We start from the raw sequence: 8,271 nt of genomic DNA, 5'->3' as shown, positions 1-8,271 counted from the left end.
GAGGGCTTCGCCAAGCTAGGAAAGTGTTCTGTTGGTAGGGGACGAGCAGAGAGGATCTTTTCGGAAGTATCGACTGTGCAGCTGTCCCCCATAGTAGCTGATCCCTGCCTCTCTTAGGCCTTGACCCCCGATGTCAAGGTTTATCGTCTTAGGCATGAGGATCCCTGAGCTCAGACAGGTTTAGGGCCTGAGCTGGGATTAACCTGGGCATCCAGCATTTATTAAATGAATGAGGGAGTTCAGCAATAGAGCCGTCAGTATATGGGAGATGGCTGCCTCATTCCCCCAAAACTCAGGTGATTTATTCATGTCTTTGTACATTTCTGCTGTAACTGAGTCCTGCCACTCCTCCATACCTTACCCTGGACTAGTACGGGGGCTGCTAATTGGTTTTTTGTTGTTCATGTTGTAACCAGAGATCCATTCAAACGGGCCGAAATTACTACGGAACTTTCTGTTTAAAATCTTTCAGTTATTTTCCATAAAGGTCCATATTCTTAGTTTGATATCTAAGACTTGTAATATCTGCCCTTCACCTATCAATCCTTCCCATTCCTTCTTATGCCTTCCCCTCCATTACACGCCACCCCTGAGCATCCCAACCCTCCGAGTTGCTTTTCAGGTCCTCAAACTTATTTGTTCCTTTGCCTGCCTCAGGACCTTTGCACTGCACTCTCCCTCTTCTTGGTATGCTCTTAGCCCATGCCCTCATCATCCCCTATTTAACTCCTACTTATTCTTCAAATCCAGGCTTATGGATCTCTTCCTCAGGAGTAGCCACTCTTCATTATAGATTATATCAGCCCCTCCCACACAACACAAACCCTGTGCCTTTCCTTCATAACACCTATTGCAGATTGTAATTACATACGTGTAAAGATGGTTATTTATGTCTGTTTCTCCCACTAGACTGTGATCTCCACAAGGGCAGGAATAGCATCTGTTTTGCTCACTGTTGTATTTCTGGCATTAACATAGTACCAAGCAGATACTGCTTGGTATATAATTATTAAATATTTACTATTTACCTCATCCACTTTTCTGATGGTCCAGCTCAACTTTTTTTTTTTCTTCAGGAAACATCCTTAAGTGGAAGAACATGAGGAATTTATGTTTGTGTGCCCTTAGAAACTTCTTACCCCTAACCCCCCATGGCTACCTCTCCGATCACAGTGTAAGCACACTTGTATTTCATCTTTACTAGTGACACAAAACATTTCTGTGATCATACAGGGGTTTTTTTTCCCCACACTAATCAATTTTCTGACACCAGTTGGGTGTCATTCGATTCAGTTCTGACACTACCTGGATTTAGCATCAGATCCCACAGCTTAAGTAAGCACTCAGTCCCACAAGACTGCCCCCACTTCAGAGACCAATTTCAAATCCCAGGGTGTCATCACTTGTACTTCTGTAAATCAAGGTCCCCATCACCCCCCTCCTTACTTTTAATAATTTGCTAGAAGGACTGATGCTGAAGCTAAAACTACAATACTTTGGCCACCTCATGCGAAGAGTTGACTCATTGGAAAAGACCCTGATGCTGGGGATTGGGGGCAGGAGGAGAAGGGGACGACAGAGGATGAGATGGCTGGATGGCATCACCGACTCAATGGACATGAATTTGAGTAAACTCCGGGAGTTAGTGATGGACAGGGAGGTCTGGCATGATGTGATTCATGGGGTCGCAAGGAGTCAGACATGACTGAGCAACTGAACTGAACTGAACTGAACTGAACTGAGAATGGCTTCTAGAATTCAGAGAAACACATTTACTGGCTTATCATTAGGTTGGTGCAAAAGTAATTGCCGTTTTGCATTGTTGAACTTTGTCGTTTGATATTGAAATACATTCTTAAATGTGCTTATGTTACATCATTTTAATATGCTTTTCTTGCTTAATGTTTTTGTGTGTGTGTGTTGTTTTTTTTTTTTTTTTTTTTTTTGCTAATGACATGACTTGCTATGTATTATTATTTTAGACTAGGGAAATGATGTTAGACAAAAAGCATATTCAAGTGATTTTCTGATTTGAGTTCAAAATGGGTTGTAAAGCAGCAGTTAAAACTCACAACATCAACAATGCATCTGGCCCAGAAACTGCTAATGAATGTACAGTGCAGTGGTGGTTCAAGAAGTTTTGCCTAGGAGACAAGAGCCTTGAAGATGAGGAAAATAGTGGGAGGCCATTGGAAGTTGACAACAACCAATTGAAAGCAATTATCAAAGCTCATCCAACTACATGAGAAGTTGCTGAAGTACTCAGTGTTGACCATTCTCTAGTCATTTGGCATTTGAAGCAAATTGGAATGGTGAAAAAGCTCAATAACTGGGTGCCTCATGAGCTGACCACAAATCAAAAAAATCATTTTGAAGTGTTGTCTTCTCTTATTCTATGCAACAACAACAAACCATTTCTCGACTGTATAGTGACATGATGAAAAGTGGATTTTATAGGACAATTGGCAACAACCAACTCAGTGGTTGGGCCAAGAAGAAGCTCCAAAGCATTTCCCAAAGCCAAATTTGCACCAAAGACAGGTTATGGTCACTGATTAGTGCTCTGCTGCCAATCTGATCCACTACAACTTTCTGAATCTTGGCAAAAACATTACATCTGAGAAGCAAGCTCAGCAAATCAATGAGATGCACCAAGGGTGCAATGCCTGCAGCTGGCATTGGTCAACAGAAAGGGGCCAATTCTTCCCCAGGACAACACACAACTGCATGTCCCACAACCAATGCTTCAAAAATTGAACAAATTGGGCTACAAAGTTTTGCCTCATCTGGCATATTCACCTGACCTCTTGCCAACCGACTACCACTTCAAGCATCTCGACAACTTTTTGCAGGGGAAAATGCTTCCACAAACAGCAGGAGGCAGAAAATGCTTTCCAAGAGTTCATCGAATCCCAAGGCATGGATTTTTATGCTGCAGTAAACAAACTGGTTCCAAATTGGAAAAGGAGTACGTCAAGGCTGTATATTGTCACCCTGTTTATGTAACTTACATGCAGAGTACATCATGCAAGATGCCAGGCTGGATGAAGCACAAGCTGGAATCAAGATTACCGAGAGGAATGTCAATAATCTCAAATAGACGTATGACACCACCCTTATAGCAGAAAGTGAAGAGGAACTAAAGAGCCTCTTGATGAAAGTGAAAGAGGAGCGTGAAAGGCTGGCTTAAAACTCAACATTCAAAAAACGAAGATCATGGCATCCAGTCCCATCACCCCATGGCAACTAGACAGAGAAACAATGAAAACAGTAACAGACTTTATTTTCTTGGGCTCCAAAATCACTGCAGATGGTGACTGCAGCCATGAAATTAAAAGACACTTGCTCCTTGGAAGAAAGCTATGGCCAACCTAGACAGCATATTAAAAAGCAGAGTTTTTATGCTTAGTTTGCCAACAAAGGTTCGTCTAGTCAAAGCTATGGTTTTTCCAGCAGTCATGTATGGATGTGAGAGTTGGACTATAAAGAAAGCTGAGTGCCAAAGAATTGATGCTTTTGAACTGTGCTGTTGGAGAAGACTCTTGAGAGTCCCTTGGACTGCAAGGAGATCCAACCAGTCCATCCTAAAGGAAATCAGTCCTGAATATTCATTGGAAGGACTGATGCTGAAGCTAAAACTCTAATACTTTGGCCACCTGATGCGAAGAACTGACTCATTGGCAAAGACCCTGATGCTGGGAAAGATTGAAGGCAGGAGGAGAAGGGGATGACAGAGGATGAGATGGTTGGATGGCATCACCGACTTGACGGACATGAGTTTGAGCAAACTCCGGGAGTTGGTGATGGACAGGGAAGCCTAGCATGCTGCAGTCCATGGGATCGCAAAGAGTCAGACATGACTTAGTGACTGAACAACAATGTGATTTAAAGTTCGCAGTCTGAAAAAAAAAAGAAAAAAAAATAAAGTTCACAGTCTGAAACTGAAATTATATTTGCATCAGCCTAATACATAGTAAAGAAGGTGATAAAGGATACAGATGAATGCCTACTTGAAGAGATACATAAAACAAGGTCTGGGCTCTGAGTGCAGGAGCTTCTGTTCTTGTAAAGCTGGGGTTTGTCACCCTTCTGATAAGGCGATGTATTCACCAACACTGAAGCTCTCTAAACTAGCAGTTCAGGATTAAAAAAAAAATGACTTAAAATGTTTATTTATTTATTCTGACCGCACTGAGTCTTTGTTGCTGCACTCGGGCTTTCTCTAGTTGTGGCAAGTGGGGGCTACCCTTTTTTGTGGTACGCAGGCTTCTCTGGCTTCTCTTGTTGTGGAACATGGGCTTAGCTGTGCCTCAGCATGTGGAATCCTTCCGGATCAGGGATCGAACCCTTGTCCCCTACACTGGCAGGCAGATTCTTTACCCTGGATCACTAGGGAAGTTCAGTTCAGGGAGGTGTCATCATGCAGGCATGAACAACACTTAATTCAATCTCTCCTCTCACTATAAGATAGGAGACGTGGCTGAAGATTCAAAGCTTCTAATTGTGGCTTTGTCTTTCTGGTGACGAGCCCCCATCCCAATGCTATCCAGAAGTCCCCCAACAGTTGCCTCATTAAGACAAAAGATGCTCCCATCACTCAGGAAATTCCAAGGGATTTAGGGGTTCTGTGTCAGGAACCAGGGCGAAAGACCAAATATTAGAACAAAAGATGTTCCGAGTAGTCTCACTACTTAGGATATTACAAGATTTTAGGAGCTCTGGCCAGGAGGCAATGATTCTATCACAGTATGACAGGCAGCATGCAGAGATCTTTGCCGTCTGCAGCCTGAGAGGAGAGCAGTCCACACAACATGGGGCTGTCCTGACACCACCTTGTCTGCCCAGTCTAGGACATTGCTGGACTGTTGAAGAACAAATGGAATTCTATTCAATATATCACCAATGTGAACCTTGTCCACCCATTTATCCCTGAAGACCACTGGGTTCTGTACGCTTCCCTGTGGAAGAGACATCAAGCATTTATTCACCCATTAACTTATTTGACAAGGGAGGAGGTATAGCAGACTGGAACTCTATGCTCTTGAACCTGTTATTTTGGACACCCATTCTTCTTATCTCAAAAAAAGGGGCTATTGACAGTACCTGTCTCATAGTGTTGCTTCCCTTGTGGCTGGTAAAGAATCTGCCTGCAATGCGGGAAACCTGGGTTCGATCCCTGGGTTAGGAAGATCCTGTGGAGAAGGGAAAGGCTACCCACTTTAGTATACTGGCTTGGAGAATTCTATAGACTGTATAGTCCATGGGGTCGCAAAGAGTCAGACACGACTGAGCAACTTTCACTATCTCATAGGGCTATCTTGAGAATTCTTGAAAAGGTTTAGCTTAGTATTTGTGCGTGTGTACTAAGTCGGTTCAGTTGTGTCTGATTCTTTGTGACCCTACAGACTATAACCTGCCAGGCTCCTCTGTCCATGGGATTTTCCAGGCAAGAATACTGGAGTGGGTTGTCATGCCCTCCTCCAGGGGATGTTAACCCAGGGATCTTCTCAACCCACATCTTTTACGTCTCCTGCATTGGCAGGCAGGTTCTTTACCACTAGCACCACCTGGGAAGCCCTTTGTATTTAGTACATAACAAACAAATGTTATCTGCTACTACTGCTTGAATGTCAGCTGAGCACTGGCAGAAATGTGAAGCTGAATTAGACATAGTCTAGAAAGAGAGAGAGAAGAAAGCAGATTATCACTAGATAATAAAAATAAAATGTGATCAGTTCTATTAGATCTAGACAAGCAAGAGTTAAGGGTGAAAGGTTCTAGGTTCTCCAGACACCCTAGTTTCCCTTCTAGATATATTTTTCTGTATGTGGGGAGGGTGGGGTGAGGTGGGTGCCCTGTCCCAACAATCTAAGTTCTCCCTACCCTGTGAAAAATACTGTGAGGAAGGAACTCTAACTTTAGTTCAGTGATGGTGGTAGTGGGAGATGCTCCAAGAAGCACCTGTGCCCAGACTAATCCCTCATTCTTCCCCGAGAAGGTTCATTTGGCTGGGCGAGTGGGAATGAAAGGAAGAGAGGTATTCAAAGTTAGGAGGTAGTTGATATGTGCTGCTTGTATGGTTAGTTTTATTATTCCTTAGTGTATGGTGAAGCTTTCTTTGAAATGCAGGCAGATTTATCTGAGCCAGGGGACTCTTAGGGAGATCGTTATCAATAGCTAGGCAGAACATTGCAGAGAAAACTGTGGCCTCTCTTTCCCCTGGACATGTATGGTAGAGGACATGGGAATCAGTGGGATTGGGTGGCAGGGGGAAGAGAAGGCAGAGTCGGGATTCCAGGCCCTCACTCCAGGTCCCCTGGTGCTTTAGCTCCTCTGTTCCTGGGATGCCCTCTTCCTGGACTGTTGACTGAGGAGGTCTGCATGTTAGCGCCTTTCTCTACAGGATACAGCAAGATTACTCCACAGCCAAGGTCCAACCCAGCCTTTGTCATGTAGGGCTCCTGGTGACTTCCCTTGACTTCTGTGTATGTGGCTTGTGAGCAACTCAGCCTGGAGGAGGAGCTAGGGTTCAAGTCCTGCAGTACTTAGGGTGGAGAGAATCAGAGGAGCCACCAGCACTGACTGCCTTCCGGAATCACATCATCCTATCCAACCCTCCAACAAGGCTTTCAGTCCAGCATTATTATTCCCATTTTACACATGAAGAAACTGAAGCTCAGACAGATTAAGGGCCTTGCATGTGACATTTACCATCATCACCAAGCATCAGTGAGTTCCTGCTTAGATCATAGCAATGCTTTGCTCAAATCTGCTAATGAAAAGCTGACATCCTCACAATAGTCTACAAAGTACTGCCCGCTGCCTTTCCTCTCTCACCACCACACTTCCACCTTTCCTGCTCACTCTGCTCCAGCCAGTCTGGCCTCTTTGTTACTTACTCCGAAAATAGCAGGCACATTTCCACGTTCCCACCTTAGGGCCTTTGCTATAGCTGTATCTTCTGCTCGGAGCATTCTCTCCTCCTCACTTCCAAGTCCACAGTCAATTCTCACCTCAGTGAGGCTTGCCTAGGCAACCTTTTAAATTCTACTGGCTGCCTTCCGCCTCCACCTACACCCCTTACTTTTTGTAGCACTGACTTTTCAACTTGCTATGTGATTTACTTCTTTATCATACTTGTTTGCTGTCTTCCCTTTATCAGAATGTAAGCTCTACAAAGACAAAATAGTTCTTATCTTGCTCTCCCATGTGTCTCTAGCCCTCAGAACAGTCTGTGTCATTTATTAGGTTCTCAATAAATGTGCTATTGTCCAGGCCTGGCAAGTCCAACTGTCCCCAGTGGGGCACCCGGTACTGCGCAGCCTCCTGCCCCCCCAGGTTAGGAACCTAGGGCACTGGTCACTACCTTGTTCCTGCCTTTGTCTCCACCATGATTTCTGCGAAGCCGCTCCAAGTGTCTATCACTTCATGGCAAATAGACGGGGGGAAAGTGGAAACAGTGGCAGATTTTATTTTCTTGGGCTCCAAAATCACTGCAGGTGGTGACTGCAGCCATGAAGTTAAAAGACACTTGCTCCTTGGAAGAAAAGCAATGACAAACCTAGATAGCATTTTAAAAAGCAGAGCATCACTTTGCCAACAAAGGTCCCTATGGTCAAAGCTATGCTTTTTCCAGTAGTCATGTACGCATGTGAGAGTTGGACCATAAAGAAGGCTGAGCACCGAAGAATTGATGCTTTTGAACTGTGGTGTTGGAGAAGACTCTTGAGAGTCCGTGGGACAGCAAGGAGATCAAATCAGTTAATCCTAAAGGAAATCAACCCCGAATATTCATTGGAAGGAATGATGCTGAAGGTGAAATTCTAATACTTTGGCCACCTGATGCCAAGAGCTGACTCACTTGAAAGACCCTGATGCTGGGAAAGATTGAGGGCAGAAGAGGAGGGCGACAGAGGATGAGATGGTTGGATGGCATCACTGACTCAATGGACATGAGTCTGAGTAAGTTACAGGAGTTGGTGATGTTTAAGGAGGCCTGGAGTCCTGCAGTTCACGCGGTCCCAAAGAGTCTGATAGAACTTAAGAGACTGAAAAAGAACAACAATAAATATGTGTCCGGTGAAGGAACGAGCAAAAAAAAAAAAATGCTGAGACCTCAGATTGCCGGCTGGAAGGCTCTGTACTGGTGGGGGTTCCTTCTGCGAGTGGGAGTGTGGGAGAGGGATTCAGCCTGCCAGCAGTGGCCACACCTGGCACTCAGACGTCCGAGAAGGCGAGGGAAGAACTACATTTCCCATGAAGCTCTGGGAG

This window comes from Cervus elaphus, chromosome 13, assembly GCF_910594005.1.
Source record: "Cervus elaphus chromosome 13, mCerEla1.1, whole genome shotgun sequence".
In the NCBI taxonomy this organism is placed as follows: Eukaryota; Metazoa; Chordata; class Mammalia; order Artiodactyla; family Cervidae; genus Cervus; species Cervus elaphus.
Note: the sequence above shows the minus strand (reverse complement) of the source record.